Source organism: Phyllobates terribilis, unplaced genomic scaffold (genome assembly GCF_046119375.1).
Source record: "Phyllobates terribilis strain yellow unplaced genomic scaffold, ASM4611937v1 Scaffold_9__5_contigs__length_417890890, whole genome shotgun sequence".
NCBI classification, from domain to species: Eukaryota; Metazoa; Chordata; class Amphibia; order Anura; family Dendrobatidae; genus Phyllobates; species Phyllobates terribilis.
The window spans coordinates 177,682,424-177,706,234 of NW_027362769.1; positions in this window are offsets into that span (position 1 = coordinate 177,682,424).

Sequence of the window (23,811 nt, forward strand, 5' to 3'; positions counted from 1 at the left end):
ACGAGCGTTCACACTATAGAGCTCTGTACTGTAAGAACGGTCCCAATATAGAGCTCTGTACTGTAAGAGCAGTCACACTATAGAGCTCTGTACTGTAAGAGCGGTCACACTATGGAGCTCTGTACTGTAAGAGCGATCACACTATAGAGCTCTGTACTGTAAGAGCGGTCACACTGTGGAGCTCTGTACTGTAAGAGCGGTCACACTATAGATCTCTGTACTGTAGGAGCGGTCACACTATAGAGCTCTGTACTGTAAGAGGAGTCACACTATAGAGCTCTGTACTGTAAGAGCGGTCACACTATGGAGCTCTGTACTGTAAGAGCGATCACACTATAGAGCTCTGTACTGTAAGAGCGGTCACACTGTGGAGCTCTGTACTGTAAGAGTGGTCACACTATAGAGCTCTCTACTGTAAGAGCGGTTACACTATAGAGCTCTGTACTGTAAGAGCAGTCACACTATAGAGCTCTGTACTGTAAGAGCGGTCACACTATAGAGCTCTGTAATGTACGAGCGGTCACACTATAGAGCTCTGCACTGTAAGAGCAGTCACACTATAGAGCTCTGTACTGTAAGAGCGGTCACACTATAGAGCTCTGCACTGTAAGAGCTGTCACACTATAGAGCTCTGTACTATAAGAGCAGTCACACTATAGAGCTCTGTACTGTAAGAGCGGTCACACTATAGAGCTCTGTACTGTAAGAGCGGTCACACTATAGAGCTCTGTACTGTAAGAGCGGTCACACTATAGAGCTCTGTACTGTAAGAGCGATCACACTGTGGAGCTCTGTACTGTAAGAGCGGTCACACTATAGAGCTCTGTACTGTAAGAGCGGTCACACTATAGACCTCTGTACAGTAAGAGCGGTCACACTATAGAGCTCTGTACTGTAGAGCGGTTACACTATAGAGCTCTGTACTGTAAGAGCGGTCACACTATAGAGCTCTGTACTGTAAGAGCGGTCACACTATAGAGCTCTGTACTGTAAGAGGGGTCACACTATAGAGCTCTGTACTGTAAGAGCGGTCACACTATAAAGCTTTGTACTGTAAGAGCGGTCACACTATATGCTCTGTACTGTAAGAGCAGTCACACTATGGAGCTGTGTACGGTAAGAGCAGTCACACTATAGAGCTCTGCACTGTAAGAGCGGTCACACTATAGAGCTATGTACTGTCAGAGCGGTCACACTGTGGAGCTCTGTACTGTAAGAGCGGTCACACTATGGAGCTTTATTCTGTAAGAGCGGTCACACTATAGAGCTCTGTACTGTAAGAGCGGTCACACTATAGAGCTCTGTACTGTAAGAGCGGTCACACTATAGAGCTCTGTACTGTAAGAGCGGTCACACTATGGAGCTCTGTACTGTAAGAGCGGTCACACTATAGAGCTCTGTACTGTAAGAGCGGTCACGCTATGGAGCTCTGTACTGTAAGAGCGGTCACGCTATAGAGCTCTGTACTGTAAGAGCGGTCACGCTATAGAGCGGTGTACTGTAAGTGCGGTCACATTATAGAGCTCTGTACTGTAAGAGCAGTCACACTATGGAGCTCTGTACTGTAAGAGCAGTCACACTATGGAGCTCTGTACTGTAAGAGCGGTCACACTATAGAGCTCTATACTGTAAGAGCGGTTACACTATAGAGCTGTGTACTGTAAGAGCGGTCACACTGTAGAGCTCAGTACTGTAAGAGCGGTCACACTATAGAGCTCAGTACTGTAAGAGCGGTCACACTATAGAGCTCAGTACTGTAAGAGCGGTCACACTATAGAGCTCTGTACTGTAAGAGCGGTCACACTATAGAGCTCTGTACTGTAAGAGCGGTCACACTATAGAGCTCTGTACTGTAAGAGCGGTCACACTATAGAGCTGTGTACTGTAAGAGCGGTCACACTATAGAGCTGTGTGCTGTAAGAGCGGTCACACTATAGAGCTCTGTACTGTAAGAGCGGTCACACTATAGAGCTCTTTACTGTAAGAGCGGTCACACTATAGAGCTCTGTACTATAAGAGCGGTCACACTATAGAGATCTGTACTATAAGAGCGGTCACACTGTGGAGCTCTGTACTGTAAGAGCGGTCACACTATGGAGCTCTGTACTGTAAGAGCGGCCACACTATAGAGCTCTGTACTGTAAGAGAGGTCACACTATGGAGCTCTGTACTGTAAGAGCGGTCACACTATAGAGCTCTATACTGTAAGAGCGGTCACACTATAGAGCTCTGTACTGTAAGAGCAGTCACACTATAGAGCTCTGTACTGTAAGAGCAGTCACACTATAGAGCTCTGTACTGTAAGAGCGGTCACACTATAGATCTCTGTACTGTAAGAGCGGTCACACTATAGATCTCTGTACTGTAAGAGCAGTCACACTATAGAGCTCTGTACTGTAAGAGCGGTCACACTATAGATCTCTGTACTGTAAGAGCGGTCACACTATAGATCTCTGTACTGTAAGAGCGGTCACACTATAGATCTCTGTACTGTAAGAGCGGTCAGACTATAGAGCTCTGTACTGTAAGAGCGGTCAGACTATAGAGCTCTGTATTGTAAGAGCATTCACACTATAGAGCTCTGTACTGTAAGAGCGGTCACACTATAGAGCTCTGTACTGTAAGAGCGGTCACACTATAGAGCTCTGTACTGTAAGAGCGGTCACACTATAGAGCTCTGCACTGTAAGAGCGGTCACACTATAGAGCTCTGTACTGTACGAGCGGTCACACTATAGAGCTCTGTACTGTAAGAGCGGTCACACTGTAGAGCTCTGTAATGTAAGAGCGGTCACACTATAGAGCTCTGTACGATAAGAGCGGTCACACTATAGAGCTCTGTGCTGTAAGAGCGGTCACACTGTAGAGCTCTGTAATGTAAGAGCGGTCACACTATAGAGATCTGTACGATAAGAGCGGTCACACTATGGAGCTCTGTACTGTAAGAGCGGTCACACTATAGAGCTCTGTACTGTAAGAGCGGTCACACTGTGGAGCTCTGTACTGTAAGAGCGGTCACACTATAGAGCTCTGTACTGTAAGAGCGATCACACTATGGAGCGCTGTACTGTAAGAGCGGTCACACTATGGAGCTCTGCACTGTAAGAGCAGTCACACTATAGAGCTCTGTACTGTAAGAGCAGTCACACTATGGAGCTCTGTACTGTAAGAGCGGTCACAGTATGGAGCTCTGTACTGTAAGAGCGATCACGCTATAGAGCTCTGTACTGTAAGAGCGATCACACTATAGAGCTCCGTACTGTAAGAGCAGTCACACTATAGAGCTCTGTACTGTACAAGCGGTCACACTATAGAGCTCTGTGCTGTAAGAGCGGTCACACTATAGAGCTCTGTACTGTAAGAGCAGTCACACTATAGAGATCTGTACTGTACGAGCGGTCACACTATAGAGCTCTGTACTGTAAGAGCGGTCACACTGTAGAGCTCTGTAATGTAAGAGCGGTCACACTATAGAGCTCTGTACGATAAGAGCGGTCACACTATAGAGCTCTGTGCTGTAAGAGCGGTCACACTGTGGAGCTCTGTAATGTAAGAGCGGTCACACTATAGAGCTCTGTACGATAAGAGCGGTCACACTATGGAGCTCTGTACTGTAAGAGTGGTCACACTATAGAGCTCTGTACTGTATGAGCGGTCACACTATAGAGCTCTGTACTGTATGAGCGGTCACACTATAGAGCTCTGTACTGTAAGAGCAGTCACACTATAGAGCTCTGTACTGTAAGAGCGGTCACACTCTAGAGCTCTGTACTGTAAGAGCGGTCACACTCTAGAGCTCTGTACTGTAAGAGCAGTCACACTATAGAGCTCTGTACTGTACGAGCGGTCACACTATAGAGCTCTGTGCTGTAAGAGCGGTCACACTATAGAGCTCTGTACTGTAAGAGCAGTCACACTATAGAGCTCTGTACTGTACGAGCGGTCACACTATAGAGCTCTGTACTGTAAGAGCGGTCACACTATAGAGCTCTGTACTGTAAGAGCGGTCACACTATAGAGCTCTGTACTGTAAGAGCGGTCACACTATAGAGCTCTGTACTGGAAGAGCGGTCACACTAGGAAGATCTGTACTGTAAGAGCAGTCACACTGTGGAGCTCTGTACTGTAAGAGCGGTCACACTATAGAGCTCTGTACTGTAAGAGCAGTTACACTATAGAGCTCTGTACTGTACGAGCGGTCACACTATAGAGCTCTGTACTGTAAGAACGGTCACACTATAGAGCTCTGTACGGTAAGAGAGGTCACACTATAGAGCTCTGTACTGTAAGAGCGGTCACACTATAGAGCTCTGTACTGTAAGAGCGGTCACACTATAGAGCTCTGTACTGTAAGAGCAGTCACACTATAGAGCTCTGTACTGTAAAAGCGGCCACACTATAGAGCTCTGTGCTGTAAGAGCGGTCACACTATAGAGCTCTGTACTGTAAGAGCGGTCACACTATAGAGCTCTGTACTGTAAGAGCGGTCACACTATAGAGCTCTGTACTGTAAGAGCGATCACACTATAGAGCTCTGTACTGTAAGAGCGGTCACACTATAGAGCTCTGTACTGTAAGAGCGGTCACACTATAGAGCTCTGTACTGTAAGAGCAGTCTCACTATGGAGCTCTGTACTGTAAGAGCGGTCACACTATAGAGCTCTGTACTGTAAGAGCGGTCACACTATAGAGCTCTGTACTGTAAGAGCGGTCACACTATAGAGCTGTGTACTGTAAGAGCGGTCACACTATAGAGCTCTGTACTGTAAGAGCGGTCACACTATAGAGCTCTGTACTGTAAGAGCGGTCACACTATAGATCTCTGTACTGTAAGAGCAGTCACACTATAGAGCTCTGTACTGTAAGAGCGGTCACACTATAGATCTCTGTACTGTAAGAGCGGTCACACTATAGATCTCTGTACTGTAAGAGCGGTCACACTATAGATCTCTGTACTGTAAGAGCGGTCAGACTATAGAGCTCTGTACTGTAAGAGCGGTCAGACTATAGAGCTCTGTATTGTAAGAGCATTCACACTATAGAGCTCTGTACTGTAAGAGCGGTCACACTATAGAGCTCTGTACTGTAAGAGCGGTCACACTATAGAGCTCTGTACTGTAAGAGCGGTCACACTATAGAGCTCTGCACTGTAAGAGCGGTCACACTATAGAGCTCTGTACTGTACGAGCGGTCACACTATAGAGCTCTGTACTGTAAGAGCGGTCACACTGTAGAGCTCTGTAATGTAAGAGCGGTCACACTATAGAGCTCTGTACGATAAGAGCGGTCACACTATAGAGCTCTGTGCTGTAAGAGCGGTCACACTGTAGAGCTCTGTAATGTAAGAGCGGTCACACTATAGAGATCTGTACGATAAGAGCGGTCACACTATGGAGCTCTGTACTGTAAGAGCGGTCACACTATAGAGCTCTGTACTGTAAGAGCGGTCACACTGTGGAGCTCTGTACTGTAAGAGCGGTCACACTATAGAGCTCTGTACTGTAAGAGCGATCACACTATGGAGCGCTGTACTGTAAGAGCGGTCACACTATGGAGCTCTGCACTGTAAGAGCAGTCACACTATAGAGCTCTGTACTGTAAGAGCAGTCACACTATGGAGCTCTGTACTGTAAGAGCGGTCACAGTATGGAGCTCTGTACTGTAAGAGCGATCACGCTATAGAGCTCTGTACTGTAAGAGCGATCACACTATAGAGCTCCGTACTGTAAGAGCAGTCACACTATAGAGCTCTGTACTGTACAAGCGGTCACACTATAGAGCTCTGTGCTGTAAGAGCGGTCACACTATAGAGCTCTGTACTGTAAGAGCAGTCACACTATAGAGATCTGTACTGTACGAGCGGTCACACTATAGAGCTCTGTACTGTAAGAGCGGTCACACTGTAGAGCTCTGTAATGTAAGAGCGGTCACACTATAGAGCTCTGTACGATAAGAGCGGTCACACTATAGAGCTCTGTGCTGTAAGAGCGGTCACACTGTAGAGCTCTGTAATGTAAGAGCGGTCACACTATAGAGCTCTGTACGATAAGAGCGGTCACACTATGGAGCTCTGTACTGTAAGAGTGGTCACACTATAGAGCTCTGTACTGTATGAGCGGTCACACTATAGAGCTCTGTACTGTATGAGCGGTCACACTATAGAGCTCTGTACTGTAAGAGCAGTCACACTATAGAGCTCTGTACTGTAAGAGCGGTCACACTCTAGAGCTCTGTACTGTAAGAGCGGTCACACTCTAGAGCTCTGTACTGTAAGAGCAGTCACACTATAGAGCTCTGTACTGTACGAGCGGTCACACTATAGAGCTCTGTGCTGTAAGAGCGGTCACACTATAGAGCTCTGTACTGTAAGAGCAGTCACACTATAGAGCTCTGTACTGTACGAGCGGTCACACTATAGAGCTCTGTACTGTAAGAGCGGTCACACTATAGAGCTCTGTACTGTAAGAGCGGTCACACTATAGAGCTCTGTACTGTAAGAGCGGTCACACTATAGAGCTCTGTACTGGAAGAGCGGTCACACTAGGAAGATCTGTACTGTAAGAGCAGTCACACTGTGGAGCTCTGTACTGTAAGAGCGGTCACACTATAGAGCTCTGTACTGTAAGAGCAGTTACACTATAGAGCTCTGTACTGTACGAGCGGTCACACTATAGAGCTCTGTACTGTAAGAACGGTCACACTATAGAGCTCTGTACGGTAAGAGAGGTCACACTATAGAGCTCTGTACTGTAAGAGCGGTCACACTATAGAGCTCTGTACTGTAAGAGCGGTCACACTATAGAGCTCTGTACTGTAAGAGCAGTCACACTATAGAGCTCTGTACTGTAAAAGCGGCCACACTATAGAGCTCTGTGCTGTAAGAGCGGTCACACTATAGAGCTCTGTACTGTAAGAGCGGTCACACTATAGAGCTCTGTACTGTAAGAGCGGTCACACTATAGAGCTCTGTACTGTAAGAGCGATCACACTATAGAGCTCTGTACTGTAAGAGCGGTCACACTATAGAGCTCTGTACTGTAAGAGCGGTCACACTATAGAGCTCTGTACTGTAAGAGCAGTCTCACTATGGAGCTCTGTACTGTAAGAGCGGTCACACTATAGAGCTCTGTACTGTAAGAGCGGTCACACTATAGAGCTCTGTACTGTAAGAGCGGTCACACTATAGAGCTGTGTACTGTAAGAGCGGTCACACTATAGAGCTCTGTACTGTAAGAGCGGTCACACTATAGAGCTCTGTACTGTAAGAGCGGTCACACTATAGAGCTGTGTACTGTAAGAGCGGTCACACTAGGAAGATCTGTACTGTAAGAGCAGTCACACTATAGAGCTCTGTACTGTAAAAGCGGTCACACTATAGAGCTCTGTACTGTAAGAACGGTCACACTATAGAGCTCTGTACGGTAAGAGCAGTCACACTATAGAGCTCTGTACTGTAAGAGCGGTCACACTATAGAGCTCTGTACTGTAAGAGCGGTCACACTATAGAGCTCTGTACTGTAAGAGCAGTCACACTATAGAGCTCTGTACTGTAAAAGCGGCCACACTATAGAGCTCTGTGCTGTAAGAGCGGTCACACTATAGAGCTCTGTACTGTAAGAGCGGTCACACTATAGAGCTCTGTACTGTAAGAGCGGTCACACTATAGAGCTCTGTACTGTAAGAGCGATCACACTATAGAGCTCTGTACTGTAAGAGCGGTCTCACAATGGAGCTCTGTACTGTAAGAGCGGTCACACTATAGAGCTCTGTACTGTAAGAGCGGTCACACTATAGAGCTCTGTACTGTAAGAGCGGTCACACTATAGAGCTGTGTACTGTAAGAGCGGTCACACTATAGAGCTCTGTACTGTAAGAGCGGTCACACTATAGAGCTCTGTACTGTAAGAGCGGTCACACTATAGAGCTCTTTACTGTAAGAGCGGTCACACTATAGAGCTCTGTACTGTAAGAGCGGTCACACTATAGAGATCTGTACTATAAGAGCTGTCACACTGTGGAGCTCTGTACTGTAAGAGCGGTCACACTATGGAGCTCTGTACTGTAAGAGCGGCCACACTATAGAGCTCTGTACTGTAAGAGAGGTCACACTATGGAGCTCTGCACTGTAAGAGCAGTCACACTATAGAGCTCTGTGCTGTAAGAGCAGTCACACTATGGAGCTCTGTACTGTAAGAGCGGTCACACTATGGAGCTCTGTACTGTAAGAGCGGTCACACTATGGAGCTCTGTACTGTAAGAGCAGTCACACTATGGAGCTCTGTACTGTAAGAGCAGTCACACTATGGAGCTCTGTACTGTAAGAGCGGTCACATTATAGAGCTCTATACTGTAAGAGCGGTCACACTATAGAGCTCTGTACTGTAAGAGCAGTCACACTATAGAGCTCTGTACTGTAAGAGCAGTCACACTATAGAGCTCTGTACTGTAAGAGCGGTCACACTATAGATCTCTGTACTGTAAGAGCGGTCACACTATAGATCTCTGTACTGTAAGAGCAGTCACACTATAGAGCTCTGTACTGTAAGAGCGGTCACAGTATAGATCTCTGTACTGTAAGAGCGGTCACACTATAGATCTCTGTACTGTAAGAGCGGTCAGACTATAGAGCTCTGTACTGTAAGAGCGGTCAGACTATAGAGCTCTGTATTGTAAGAGCATTCACACTATAGAGCTCTGTACTGTAAGAGCGGTCACACTATAGAGCTCTGTACTGTAAGAGCGGTCACACTATAGAGCTCTGTACTGTAAGAGCGGTCACACTATAGAGCTCTGCACTGTAAGAACGGTCACACTATAGAGCTCTGTACTGTAAGAGCAGTCACACTATAGAGCTCTGTACTGTAAGAGCAGTCACACTATAGAGCTCTGTACTGTACGAGCGGTCACACTATAGAGCCCTGTACTGTAAGAGCGGTCACACTATAGAGCTCTGTAATGTAAGAGCGGTCACACTATAGAGCTCTGTACGATAAGAGCGGTCACACTATAGAGCTCTGTGCTGTAAGAGCGGTCACACTGTAGAGCTCTGTAATGTAAGAGCGGTCACACTATAGAGATCTGTACGATAAGAGCGGTCACACTATGGAGCTCTGTACTGTAAGAGCGGTCACACTATAGAGCTCTGTACTGTAAGAGCGGTCACACTGTGGAGCTCTGTACTGTAAGAGCGGTCACACTATAGAGCTCTGTACTGTAAGAGCGATCACACTATGGAGCGCTGTACTGTAAGAGCGGTCACACTATGGAGCTCTGCACTGTAAGAGCAGTCACACTATAGAGCTCTGTACTGTAAGAGCAGTCACACTATGGAGCTCTGTACTGTAAGAGCGGTCACAGTATGGAGCTCTGTACTGTAAGAGCGATCACGCTAAAGAGCTCTGTACTATATGAGCGGTCACACTATAGAGCTCTGTACTGTAAGAGCGATCACACTATAGAGCTCTGTACTGTAAGAGCAGTCACACTATAGAGCTCTGTACTGTACAAGCGGTCACACTATAGAGCTCTGTACTGTAAGAGCAGTCACACTATAGAGCTCTGTACTGTAAGAGCGGTCACACTATAGAGCTCTGTACTGTAAGAGCGGTCACACTATAGAGCTCTGTACTGTAAGAGCAGTCTCACTATGGAGCTCTGTACTGTAAGAGCGGTCACACTATAGAGCTCTGTACTGTAAGAGCGGTCACACTATAGAGCTCTGTACTGTAAGAGCGGTCACACTATAGAGCTGTGTACTGTAAGAGCGGTCACACTATAGAGCTCTGTACTGTAAGAGCGGTCACACTATAGAGCTCTGTACTGTAAGAGCGGTCACACTATAGAGCTGTGTACTGTAAGAGCGGTCACACTAGGAAGATCTGTACTGTAAGAGCAGTCACACTATAGAGCTCTGTACTGTAAAAGCGGTCACACTATAGAGCTCTGTACTGTAAGAACGGTCACACTATAGAGCTCTGTACGGTAAGAGCAGTCACACTATAGAGCTCTGTACTGTAAGAGCGGTCACACTATAGAGCTCTGTACTGTAAGAGCGGTCACACTATAGAGCTCTGTACTGTAAGAGCAGTCACACTATAGAGCTCTGTACTGTAAAAGCGGCCACACTATAGAGCTCTGTGCTGTAAGAGCGGTCACACTATAGAGCTCTGTACTGTAAGAGCGGTCACACTATAGAGCTCTGTACTGTAAGAGCGGTCACACTATAGAGCTCTGTACTGTAAGAGCGATCACACTATAGAGCTCTGTACTGTAAGAGCGGTCTCACAATGGAGCTCTGTACTGTAAGAGCGGTCACACTATAGAGCTCTGTACTGTAAGAGCGGTCACACTATAGAGCTCTGTACTGTAAGAGCGGTCACACTATAGAGCTGTGTACTGTAAGAGCGGTCACACTATAGAGCTCTGTACTGTAAGAGCGGTCACACTATAGAGCTCTGTACTGTAAGAGCGGTCACACTATAGAGCTCTTTACTGTAAGAGCGGTCACACTATAGAGCTCTGTACTGTAAGAGCGGTCACACTATAGAGATCTGTACTATAAGAGCTGTCACACTGTGGAGCTCTGTACTGTAAGAGCGGTCACACTATGGAGCTCTGTACTGTAAGAGCGGCCACACTATAGAGCTCTGTACTGTAAGAGAGGTCACACTATGGAGCTCTGCACTGTAAGAGCAGTCACACTATAGAGCTCTGTGCTGTAAGAGCAGTCACACTATGGAGCTCTGTACTGTAAGAGCGGTCACACTATGGAGCTCTGTACTGTAAGAGCGGTCACACTATGGAGCTCTGTACTGTAAGAGCAGTCACACTATGGAGCTCTGTACTGTAAGAGCAGTCACACTATGGAGCTCTGTACTGTAAGAGCGGTCACATTATAGAGCTCTATACTGTAAGAGCGGTCACACTATAGAGCTCTGTACTGTAAGAGCAGTCACACTATAGAGCTCTGTACTGTAAGAGCAGTCACACTATAGAGCTCTGTACTGTAAGAGCGGTCACACTATAGATCTCTGTACTGTAAGAGCGGTCACACTATAGATCTCTGTACTGTAAGAGCAGTCACACTATAGAGCTCTGTACTGTAAGAGCGGTCACAGTATAGATCTCTGTACTGTAAGAGCGGTCACACTATAGATCTCTGTACTGTAAGAGCGGTCAGACTATAGAGCTCTGTACTGTAAGAGCGGTCAGACTATAGAGCTCTGTATTGTAAGAGCATTCACACTATAGAGCTCTGTACTGTAAGAGCGGTCACACTATAGAGCTCTGTACTGTAAGAGCGGTCACACTATAGAGCTCTGTACTGTAAGAGCGGTCACACTATAGAGCTCTGCACTGTAAGAACGGTCACACTATAGAGCTCTGTACTGTAAGAGCAGTCACACTATAGAGCTCTGTACTGTAAGAGCAGTCACACTATAGAGCTCTGTACTGTACGAGCGGTCACACTATAGAGCCCTGTACTGTAAGAGCGGTCACACTATAGAGCTCTGTAATGTAAGAGCGGTCACACTATAGAGCTCTGTACGATAAGAGCGGTCACACTATAGAGCTCTGTGCTGTAAGAGCGGTCACACTGTAGAGCTCTGTAATGTAAGAGCGGTCACACTATAGAGATCTGTACGATAAGAGCGGTCACACTATGGAGCTCTGTACTGTAAGAGCGGTCACACTATAGAGCTCTGTACTGTAAGAGCGGTCACACTGTGGAGCTCTGTACTGTAAGAGCGGTCACACTATAGAGCTCTGTACTGTAAGAGCGATCACACTATGGAGCGCTGTACTGTAAGAGCGGTCACACTATGGAGCTCTGCACTGTAAGAGCAGTCACACTATAGAGCTCTGTACTGTAAGAGCAGTCACACTATGGAGCTCTGTACTGTAAGAGCGGTCACAGTATGGAGCTCTGTACTGTAAGAGCGATCACGCTAAAGAGCTCTGTACTATATGAGCGGTCACACTATAGAGCTCTGTACTGTAAGAGCGATCACACTATAGAGCTCTGTACTGTAAGAGCAGTCACACTATAGAGCTCTGTACTGTACAAGCGGTCACACTATAGAGCTCTGTACTGTAAGAGCAGTCACACTATAGAGCTCTGTACTGTAAGAGCGGTCACACTGTAGAGCTCTGTAATGTAAGAGCGGTCACACTATGGAGCTCTGTACTGTAAGAGTGGTCACACTATAGAGCTCTGTACTGTATGAGCGGTCACTCTATAGAGCTCTGTACTGTATGAGCGGTCACACTATAGAGCTCTGTACTGTAAGAGCGGTCACACTATAGAGCTCTGTGCTGTAAGAGCGGTCACACTATAGAGCTCTGTACTGTAAGAGCAGTCACACTATAGAGCTCTGTACTGTACGAGCGGTCACACTATAGAGCTCTGTACTGTAAGAGCGGTCACACTATAGAGCTCTGTACTGTAAGAGCGGTCACACTATAGAGCTCTGTACTGGAAGAGCGGTCACACTAGGAAGATCTGTACTGTAAGAGCAGTCACACTGTGGAGCTCTGTACTGTAAGAGCGGTCACACTATAGAGCTCTGTACTGTAAGAGCAGTTACACTATAGAGCTCTGTACTGTATGAGCGGTCACACTATAGAGCTCTGTACTGTAAGAACGGTCACACTATAGAGCTCTGTACGGTAAGAGCGGTCACACTATAGAGCTCTGTACTGTAAGAGCGGTCACACTATAGAGCTCTGTACTGTAAGAGCGGTCACACTATAGAGCTCTGTACTGTAAGAGCAGTCACACTATAGAGCTCTGTACTGTAAAAGCGGCCACACTATAGAGCTCTGTGCTGTAAGAGCGGTCACACTATAGAGCTCTGTACTGTAAGAGCGGTCACACTATAGAGCTCTGTACTGTAAGAGCGGTCACACTATAGAGCTCTGTACTGTAAGAGCGATCACACTATAGAGCTCTGTACTGTAAGAGCGGTCACACTATAGAGCTCTGTACTGTAAGAGCGGTCACACTATAGAGCTCTGTACTTTAAGATCAGTCACACTATAAAGCTCTGTAATGTACCAGCGGTCACACTATAGAGCTCTGCACTGTAAGAGCAGTCACACTATAGAGCTCTGCACTGTAAGAGCGGTCACACTATAGAGCTCTGTACTGTAAGAGCGGTCACACTATAGAGCTCTGCACTGTAAGAGCTGTCACACTATAGAGCTCTGTACTGTAAGAGCAGTCACACTATAGAGCTCTGTACTGTAAGAGCGGTCACACTATAGAGCTCTGTACTGTAAGAGCGGTCACACTATAGAGCTCTGTACTGTAAGAGCGGTCACAATATAGAGCTCTGTACTGTAAGAGCGATCACACTGTGGAGCTCTGTACTGTAAGAGCGATCACACTATAGAGCTCTGTACTGTAAGAGCGGTTACACTATAGAGCTCTGTACTGTAAGAGCGGTCACACTATAGACCTCTGTACTGTAAGAGCGGTCACACTGTGGAGCTCTGTACAGTAAGAGCGGTCACACTATAGAGCTCTGTACTGTAGAGCGGTCACACTATAGAGCTCTGTACTTTAAGAGCGGTCACACTATAGAGCTCTGTACTGTAAGAGCGGTCACACTATAGAGCTCTGTACTGTAAGAGGGGTCACACTATAGAGCTCTGTACTGTAAGAGCGGTCACACTATAAAGCTTTGTACTGTAAGAGCGGTCACACTATATGCTCTGTACTGTAAGAGCAGTCACACTATGGAGCTGTGTACGGTAAGAGCAGTCACACTATAGAGCTCTGCACTGTAAGAGCGGTCACACTATAGAGCTATGTACTGTCAGAGCGGTCACACTGTGGAGCTCTGTACTGTAAGAGCGGTCACACTATGGAGCTTTATTCTGTAAGAGCGGTCACACTATAGAGCTCTGTACTGTAAGAGCGGTCACACTATAGAGCTCTGTACTGTAAGAGCGGTCACACTATGGAGCTCTGTACTGTAAGAGCGGTCACACTATGGAGCTCTGTACTGTAAGAGCGGTTACACTATAGAGCTGTGTACTGTAAGAGCGGTCACACTGTAGAGCTCAGTACTGTAAGAGCGGTCACACTATAGAGCTCTGTACTGTAAGAGCGGTCACACTATAGAGTTCTGTACTGTAAGAGCGGTCACACTATAGAGCTCTGTACTGTAAGAGCGGTCACACTATAGAGCGCTGTACTGTAAGAGCGGTCACACTATAGAGCTCTGTACTGTAAGAGCGTCCACACTTTAGTGCTCTGTACTGTAAGAGCGGTCACACTATAATGCTCTGTACTGTAAGAGCGGTCACACTATAGAGCTCTGTACTGTAAGAGCGGTCACACTATAGAGCTCTGTACTGTAAGAGCAGTCTCACTATGGAGCTCTGTACTGTAAGAGCGGTCACACTATAGAGCTCTGTACTGTAAGAGCGGTCACACTATAGAGCTCTGTACTGTAAGAGCGGTCACACTATAAAGCTGTGTACTGTAAGAGCGGTCACACTATAGAGCTCTGTACTGTAAGAGCGGTCACACTATAGAGCTCTGTACTGTAAGAGCGGTCACACTATAGAGCTCTTTACTGTAAGAGCGGTCACACTATAGAGCTCTGTACTGTAAGAGGGGTCACACTATAGAGCTCTGTACTGTAAGAGCGGTCACACTATAAAGCTTTGTACTGTAAGAGCGGTCACACTATATGCTCTGTACTGTAAGAGCAGTCACACTATGGAGCTGTGTACGGTAAGAGCAGTCACACTATAGAGCTCTGCACTGTAAGAGCGGTCACACTATAGAGCTATGTACTGTCAGAGCGGTCACACTGTGGAGCTCTGTACTGTAAGAGCGGTCACACTATGGAGCTTTATTCTGTAAGAGCGGTCACACTATAGAGCTCTGTACTGTAAGAGCGGTCACACTATAGAGCTCTGTACTGTAAGAGCGGTCACACTGTAGAGCTCAGTACTGTAAGAGCGGTCACACTATAGAGCTCTGTACTGTAAGAGCGGTCACACTATAGAGTTCTGTACTGTAAGAGCGGTCACACTATAGAGCTCTGTACTGTAAGAGCGGTCACACTATAGAGCGCTGTACTGTAAGAGCGGTCACACTATAGAGCTCTGTACTGTAAGAGCGTCCACACTATAGTGCTCTGTACTGTAAGAGCGGTCACACTATAGTGCTCTGTACTGTAAGAGCGGTCACACTATAGAGCTCTGTACTGTAAGAGCGGTCACACTATAGAGCTCTGTACTGTAAGAGCAGTCTCACTATGGAGCTCTGTACTGTAAGAGCGGTCACACTATAGAGCTCTGTACTGTAAGAGCGGTCACACTATAGAGCTCTGTACTGTAAGAGCGGTCACACTATCAAGCTGTGTACTGTAAGAGCGGTCACACTATAGAGCTCTGTACTGTAAGAGCGGTCACACTATAGAGCTCTGTACTGTAAGAGCGGTCACACTATAGAGCTCTTTACTGTAAGAGCGGTCACACTATAGAGCTCTGTACTGTAAGAGCGGTCACACTATAGAGATCTGTACTATAAGAGCGGTCACACTGTGGAGCTCTGTACTGTAAGAGCGGTCACACTGTGGAGCTCTGTACTGTAAGAGCGGCCACACTATAGAGCTCTGTACTGTAAGAGAGGTCACACTATGGAGCTCTGCACTGTAAGAGCAGTCACACTATAGAGCTCTGTGCTGTAAGAGCAGTCACACTATGGAGCTCTGTACTGTAAGAGCGGTCACACTATGGAGCTCTGTACTGTAAGAGCGGTCACACTATGGAGCTCTGTACTGTAAGAGCAGTCACACTATGGAGCTCTGTACTGTAAGAGCGGTCACACTATAGAGCTCTATACTGTAAGAGCGGTCACACTATAGAGCTCTGTACTGTAAGAGCAGTCACACTATAGAGCTCTGTACTGTAAGAGCAGTCACACTATAGAGCTCTGTACTGTAAGAGCGGTCACACTATAGATCTCTGTACTTTAAGAGCGGTCACACTATAGATCTCTGTACTGTAAGAGCAGTCACACTATAGAGCTCTGTACTGTAAGAGCAGTCACACTATAGAGCTCTGTACTGTAAGAGCGGTCACACTATAGATCTCTGTACTGTAAGAGCGGTCACACTATAGATCTCTGTACTGTAAGAGAGGTCAGACTATAGAGCTCTGTACTGTAAGAGCGGTCAGAGTATAGAGCTCTGTATTGTAAGAGCATTCACACTACAGAGCTCTGTACTGTAAGAGCGGTCACACTATAGAGCTCTGTACTGTAAGAGTGGTCACACTATAGAGCTCTGTACTGTAAGAGCGGTCACACTATAGAGCTCTGCACTGTAAGAGCGGTCACACTATAGAGCTCTATACTGTAAGAGCAGTCACACTATAGAGCTCTGTACTGTAAGAGCAGTCACACTATAGAGCTCTGTACTGTACGAGCGGTCACACTATAGAGCTCTGTACGATAAGAGCGGTCACACTATAGAGCTCTGTGATGTAAGAGCGGTCACACTGTAGAGCTCTGTAATGTAAGAGCGGTCACACTATAGAGATCTGTACGATAAGAGCGGTCACACTATGGAGCTCTGTACTGTAAGAGCGGTCACACTATAGAGCTCTGTACTGTAAGAGGGGTCACACTGTGGAGCTCTGTACTGTAAGAGCGGTCACACTATAGAGCTCTGTACTGTAAGAGCGATCACACTATGGAGCGCTGTACTGTAAGAGCGTTCACACTATGGAGCTCTGCACTGTAAGAGCAGTCACACTATAGAGCTCTGTACTGTAAGAGCAGTCACACTATGGAGCTCTGTACTGTAAGAGCGGTCACAGTATGGAGCTCTGTACTGTAAGAGCGATCATGCTATAGAGCTCTGTACTGTATGAGCGGTCACACTATAGAGCTCTGTACTGTAAGAGCGATCACACTATAGAGCTCTGTACTGTAAGAGCAGTCACACTATAGAGCTCTGTACTGTACAAGCGGTCACACTATAGAGCTCTGTGCTGTAAGAGCAGTCACACTATAGAGCTCTGTACTGTAAGAGCAGTCACACTATAGAGCTCTGTACTGTACGAGCGGTCACACTATAGAGCTCTGTACTGTAAGAGCGGTCACACTGTAGAGCTCTGTAATGTAAGAGCGGTCACACTATAGAGCTCTGTACGATAAGAGCGGTCACACTATAGAGCTCTGTGCTGTAAGAGCGGTCACACTGTAGAGCTCTGTAATGTAAGAGCGGTCACACTATAGAGCTCTGTACGATAAGAGCGGTCACACTATGGAGCTCTGTACTGTCAGAGTGGTCACACTATAGAGCTCTGTACTGTATGAGCGGTCACACTATAGAGCTCTGTACTGTATGAGCGGTCACACTATAGAGCTCTGTACTGTAAGAGCGGTCACACTATAGAGCTCTGTACTGTAAGAGCGGTCACACTATAGAGCTCTGTACTGTAAGAGCGGTCACACTCTAGAGCTCTGTACTGTAAGAGCGGTCACACTCTAGAGCTCTGTACTGTAAGAGCAGTCACACTATAGAGCTCTGTACTGTAAGAGCAGTCACACTATAGATCTCTGTACTGTAAGAGCGGTCACACTATAGATCTCTGTACTGTAAGAGCAGTCACACTATAGAGCTCTGTACTGTAAGAGCGGTCACACTATAGATCTCTGTACTGTAAGAGCGGTCACACTATAGATCTCTGTACTGTAAGAGCGGTCAGACTATAGAGCTCTGTACTGTAAGAGCGGTCAGAGTATAGAGCTCTGTATTGTAAGAGCATTCACACTATAGAGCTCTGTACTGTAAGAGCGGTCACACTATAGAGCTCTGTACTGTAAGAGCGGTCACACTATAGAGCTCTGCACTGTAAGAGCGGTCACACTATAGAGCTCTGTACTGTAAGAGCAGTCACACTATAGAGCTCTGTACTGTAAGAGCAGTCACACTATAGAGCTCTGTACTGTACGAGCGGTCACACTATAGAGCTCTGTACTGTAAGAGCGGTCACACTGTAGAGCTCTGTAATGTAAGAGCGGTCACACTATAGAGCTCTGTACGATAAGAGCGGTCACACTATAGAGCTCTGTGCTGTAAGAGCGGTCACACTGTAGAGCTCTGTAATGTAAGAGCGGTCACACTATAGAGATCTGTACGATAAGAGCGGTCACACTATAGAGCTCTGTACTGTAAGAGGGGTCACACTGTGGAGCTCTGTACTGTAAGAGCGGTCACACTATAGAGCTCTGTACTGTAAGAGCGATCACACTATGGAGCGCTGTACTGTAAGAGCGGTCACACTATGGAGCTCTGCACTGTAAGAGCAGTCACACTATAGAGCTCTGTACTGTAAGAGCAGTCACACTATGGAGCTCTGTACTGTAAGAGCGGTCACAGTATGGAGCTCTGTACTGTAAGAGCGATGACGCTATAGAGCTCTGTACTGTATGAGCGGTCACACTATAGAGCTCTGTACTGTAAGAGCGATCACACTATAGAGCTCTGTACTGTAAGAGCAGTCACACTATAGAGCTCTGTACTGTACAAGCGGTCACACTATAGAGCTCTGTGCTGTAAGAGCGGTCACACTATAGAGCTCTGTACTGTAAGAGCAGTCACACTATAGAGCTCTGTACTGTACGAGCGGTCACACTATAGAGCTCTGTACTGTAAGAGCGGTCACACTGTAGAGCTCTGTAATGTAAGAGCGGTCACACTATAGAGCTCTGTACGATAAGAGCGGTCACACTATAGAGCTCTGTGCTGTAAGAGCGGTCACACTGTAGAGCTCTGTAATGTAAGAGCGGTCACACTATAGAGCTCTGTACGATAAGAGCGGTCACACTATGGAGCTCTGTACTGTAAGAGTGGTCACACTATAGAGCTCTGTACTGTATGAGCGGTCACACTATAGAGCTCTGTACTGTATGAGCGGTCACACTATAGAGCTCTGTACTGTAAGAGCGGTCACACTATAGAGCTCTGTACTGTAAGAGCGGTCACACTATAGAGCTCTGTACTGTAAGAGCGGTCACACTCTAGAGCTCTGTACTGTAAGAGCGGTCACACTCTAGAGCTCTGTACTGTAAGAGCAGTCACACTATAGAGCTCTGTACTGTACGAGCGGTCACACTATAGAGCTCTGTGCTGTAAGAGCGGTCACACTATAGAGCTCTGTACTGTAAGAGCAGTCACACTATAGAGCTCTGTACTGTACGAGCGGTCACACTATAGAGCTCTGTACTGTAAGAGCGGTCACACTATAGAGCTCTGTACTGTAAGAGCGGTCACACTATAGAGCTCTGTACTGGAAGAGCGGTCACACTAGGAAGATCTGTACTGTAAGAGCAGTCACACTGTGGAGCTCTGTACTGTAAGAGCGGTCACACTATAGAGCTCTGTACTGTAAGAGCAGTTACACTATAGAGCTCTGTACTGTACGAGCGGTCACACTATAGAGCTCTGTACTGTAAGAACGGTCACACTATAGAGCTCTGTACGGTAAGAGCGGTCACACTATAGAGCTCTGTACTGTAAGAGCGGTCACACTATAGAGCTCTGTACTGTAAGAGCGGTCACACTATAGAGCTCTGTACTGTAAGAGCAGTCACACTATAGAGCTCTGTACTGTAAAAGCGGCCACACTATAGAGCTCTGTGCTGTAATAGCGGTCACACTATAGAGCTCTGTACTGTAAGAGCGGTCACACTATAGAGCTCTGTACTGTAAGAGCGGTCACACTATAGAGCTCTGTACTGTAAGAGCGATCACACTATAGAGCTCTGTACTGTAAGAGCGGTCACACTATAGAGCTCTGTACTGTAAGAGCGGTCACACTATAGAGCTCTGTACTGTAAGAGCGGTCACACTATAGAGCTCTGTACTGTAAGATCAGTCACACTATAAAGCTCTGTAATGTACGAGCGGTCACACTATAGAGCTCTGCACTGTAAGAGCAGTCACACTATAGAGCTCTGCACTGTAAGAGCGGTCACACTATAGAGCTCTGTACTGTAAGAGCGGTCACACTATAGAGCTCTGCACTGTAAGAGCTGTCACACTATAGAGCTCTGTACTGTAAGAGCAGTCACACTATAGAGCTCTGTACTGTAAGAGCGGTCACACTATAGAGCTCTGTACTGTAAGAGCGGTCACACTATAGAGCTCTGTACTGTAAGAGCGGTCACACTATAGAGCTCTGTACTGTAAGAGCGATCACACTGTGGAGCTCTGTACTGTAAGAGCGGTCACACTATAGAGCTCTGTACTGTAAGAGCGGTTACACTATAGAGCTCTGTACTGTAAGAGCGGTCACACTATAGACCTCTGTACTGTAAGAGCGGTCACACTGTGGAGCTCTGTACAGTAAGAGCGGTCACACTATAGAGCTCTGTACTGTAGAGCGGTCACACTATAGAGCTCTGTACTGTAAGAGCGGTCACACTATAGAGCTCTGTACTGTAAGAGCGGTCACACTATAGAGCTCTGTACTGTAAGAGGGGTCACACTATAGAGCTCTGTACTGTAAGAGCGGTCACACTATAAAGCTTTGTACTGTAAGAGCGATCACACTATATGCTCTGTACTGTAAGAGCAGTCACACTATGGAGCTGTGTACGGTAAGAGCAGTCACACTATAGAGCTCTGCACTGTAAGAGCGGTCACACTATAGAGCTATGTACTGTCAGAGCGGTCACACTGTGGAGCTCTGTACTGTAAGAGCGGTCACACTATGGAGCTTTATTCTGTAAGAGCAGTCACACTATAGAGCTCTGTACTGTAAGAGCGGTCACACTATAGAGCTCTGTACTGTAAGAGCGGTCACACTATAGAGCTCTGTACTGTAAGAGCGGTCACACTATGGAGCTCTGTACTGTAAGAGCGGTCACACTATAGAGCTCTGTACTGTAAGAGCGATCACACTATAGAGCTCTGTACTGTAAGAGCGGTCACACTATAGAGCTCTGTACTGTAAGAGTGATCACACTATAGAGCTCTGTACTGTAAGAGCGGTCACACTATGGAGCTCTGTACTGTAAGAGCGGTCACGCTATAGAGCTCTGTACTGTAAGAGCGGTCACGCTATAGAGCTGTGTACTGTAAGTGTGGTCACATTATAGAGCTGTGTACTGTAAGAGCAGTCACACTATGGAGCTCTGTACTGTAAGAGCGGTCACACTATAGAGCTGTGTACTGTAAGAGCGGTCACACTGTAGAGCTCAATACTGTAAGAGCGGTCACACTATAGAGCTCAGTACTGTAAGAGCGGTCACACTATAGAGCTCTGTACTGTAAGAGCGGTCACACTATGGAGCGCTGTACTGTAAGAGCGGTCACACTATAGAGCTCTGTACTGTAAGAGAGGTCACACTATAGAGCTCTGTACTGTAAGAGCGGTCACACTATAGAGCTCTGTACTGTAAGAGCGGTCACACTATAGAGCTCTGTACTGTAAGAGCGGTCACACTATAGAGCTCTGCACTGTAAGAGCGGTCACACTATAGAGCTCTGTACTGTAAGAGCGTCCACACTATAGTGCTCTGTACTGTAAGAGCGGTCACACTATAGTGCTCTGTACTGTAAGAGCGGTCACACTATAGAGCTCTGTACTGTAAGAGCAGTCTCACTATGGAGCTCTGTACTGTAAGAGCGGTCACACTATAGAGCTCTGTACTGTAAGAGCGGTCACACTATAGAGCTCTGTACTGTAAGAGCGGTCAGACTATAGAGCTCTGTACTGTAAGAGCAGTCACACTATAGAGCTCTGTACTGTAAGAGCGGTCACACTATAGAGCTCTGTACTGTAAGAGCGGTCACACTATAGAGCTCTGCACTGTAAGAGCGGTCACACTATAGAGCTCTGTACTGTAAGAGCAGTCACACTATAGAGCTCTGTACTGTACGAGCGGTCACACTGTGGAGCTCTGTACTGTAAGAGCAGTCACACTATAGAGCTCTGTACTGTAAGAGAGGTCACACTATGGAGCTCTGTACTGTAAGAGCGATCACACTATAGAGCTCTGCACTGTAAGAGCGGTCACACTGTAGAGCTCTGTACTGTAAGAGCGGTCACACTATAGAGCTCTGTACTGTAAGAGCGGTCACACTATGGAGCTCTGCACTGTAAGAGCGGTCACACTATAAAGCTCTCTACTGTAAGAGCAGTCACACTATAGAGCTCTGTACTGTAAGAGCGGTCACACTATAGAGCTCTGTACTGTAAGAGCGGTCACACTATGGAGCTCTGTACTGTAAGAGCGGTCACACTATGGAGCTCTGCACTGTAAGAGCGGTCACACTATAGAGCTCTGTACTGTAAGAGCAGTCACACTATAGAGCTCTGTACTGTAAGAGCGGTCACACTATAGAGCTCTGTACTGTAAGAGCATTCACACTATAGAGCTCTGTACTGTAAGAGCGGTCACATCTGGATTTTGATTATCAAATAGAAACATTCCTTGTTATGTTGCAATTCTCTATTTGGCCACTAGAGGTGGATCCTAGAATTTCTAGAAATATTTTACTAAGTAAAAATGTTTTTTTTTATTACAAAAATAGATGAAAAACAAGGATGTTGCTTCACTCCTGGCATATGGCACTGGCATCAGGCACTTGGCAGGGGCTAATATGAACCTAATTTTGGGTTCTGGATCTTGTCCCTCTTACAACATGAAGGGGATGTTTGAACCGATACAACATCCTTTGTAGGTCTGGATAAATATCTGCTACCTAATACTGCTCCTAAATAGAACAGGAATTAAAAGCGGCTTCTCTAATGTTTCCTGAAGATCCAGATCGATGTCAGTCTACGAGGCAGGCAGCACGATGTATCCGGCTACCTGCAAGGGTGGCTCAATTCAAGTTACCATGTTTATGTTGAGCTTGTCTAATATTTTGGAAAGGTTTATTAATTCTTATGAAACATAAAAAAATCTATAATAAAATTGAGCAAAACATGTTTTTATGTGGACACTAAAGAAAGTTTAAAGGGAATCTGACACTAAGGTAAGTTCTAAAAAGTTTGTGTCACTTTGTCTATAAAGTATATGGGTGAAGGTGTCTTTACAATTTAAAGGGAATCTGTCACCACATTTGACTTATCTACATGAAGGGAAAGTTACCAGTATGATGTGTGATGATTACTAGTGTGATGTGTGATGATTACCAGTATGATGTGTGATGGTTTCCAGCATTACCTGTGTGATGTGTGATGATTACCACTATGATGTGTGATGGTTTCCAGCATTACCTGTTTGATGTGTGATTATTACCAGTATGATGTGTGATGGTTTCCAGCATTACCTGTGTGATGTCTGATGATTACCAGTGTGATGTGTGATGATTACCAGTGTGATGTGTGATGGTTTCCAGCGTTACCTGTGTGATGTGTGATGATTACCAGTGTGATGTGTGATGATTACCAGTATGATGTGTGATGGTTTCCAGCATTACCTGTGTGATGTGTGATGATTACCAGTGTGATGTGTGATGGTTGCCAGTGTTACCAGTCTGATGTGTGATGGTTTCCAGCATTACCTGTGTGATGTGTGATGATTACCAGTGTGATGTGTGATGGTTTCCAGCGTTACCTGTGTGATGTGTGATGATTCCCAGTGTGATGTGTGATGATTACCAGTGTGATGTGTGATGATTACCAGTGTGATGTGTGATGATTACCAGCATTACCTGTGTGATGTGTGATGATTACCAGTATGATGTGTGATGGTTTCCAGCATTACCTGTGTGATGTGTGATGGTTACCAGTATGATGTGTGATGGTTTCCAGCATTACCTGTGTG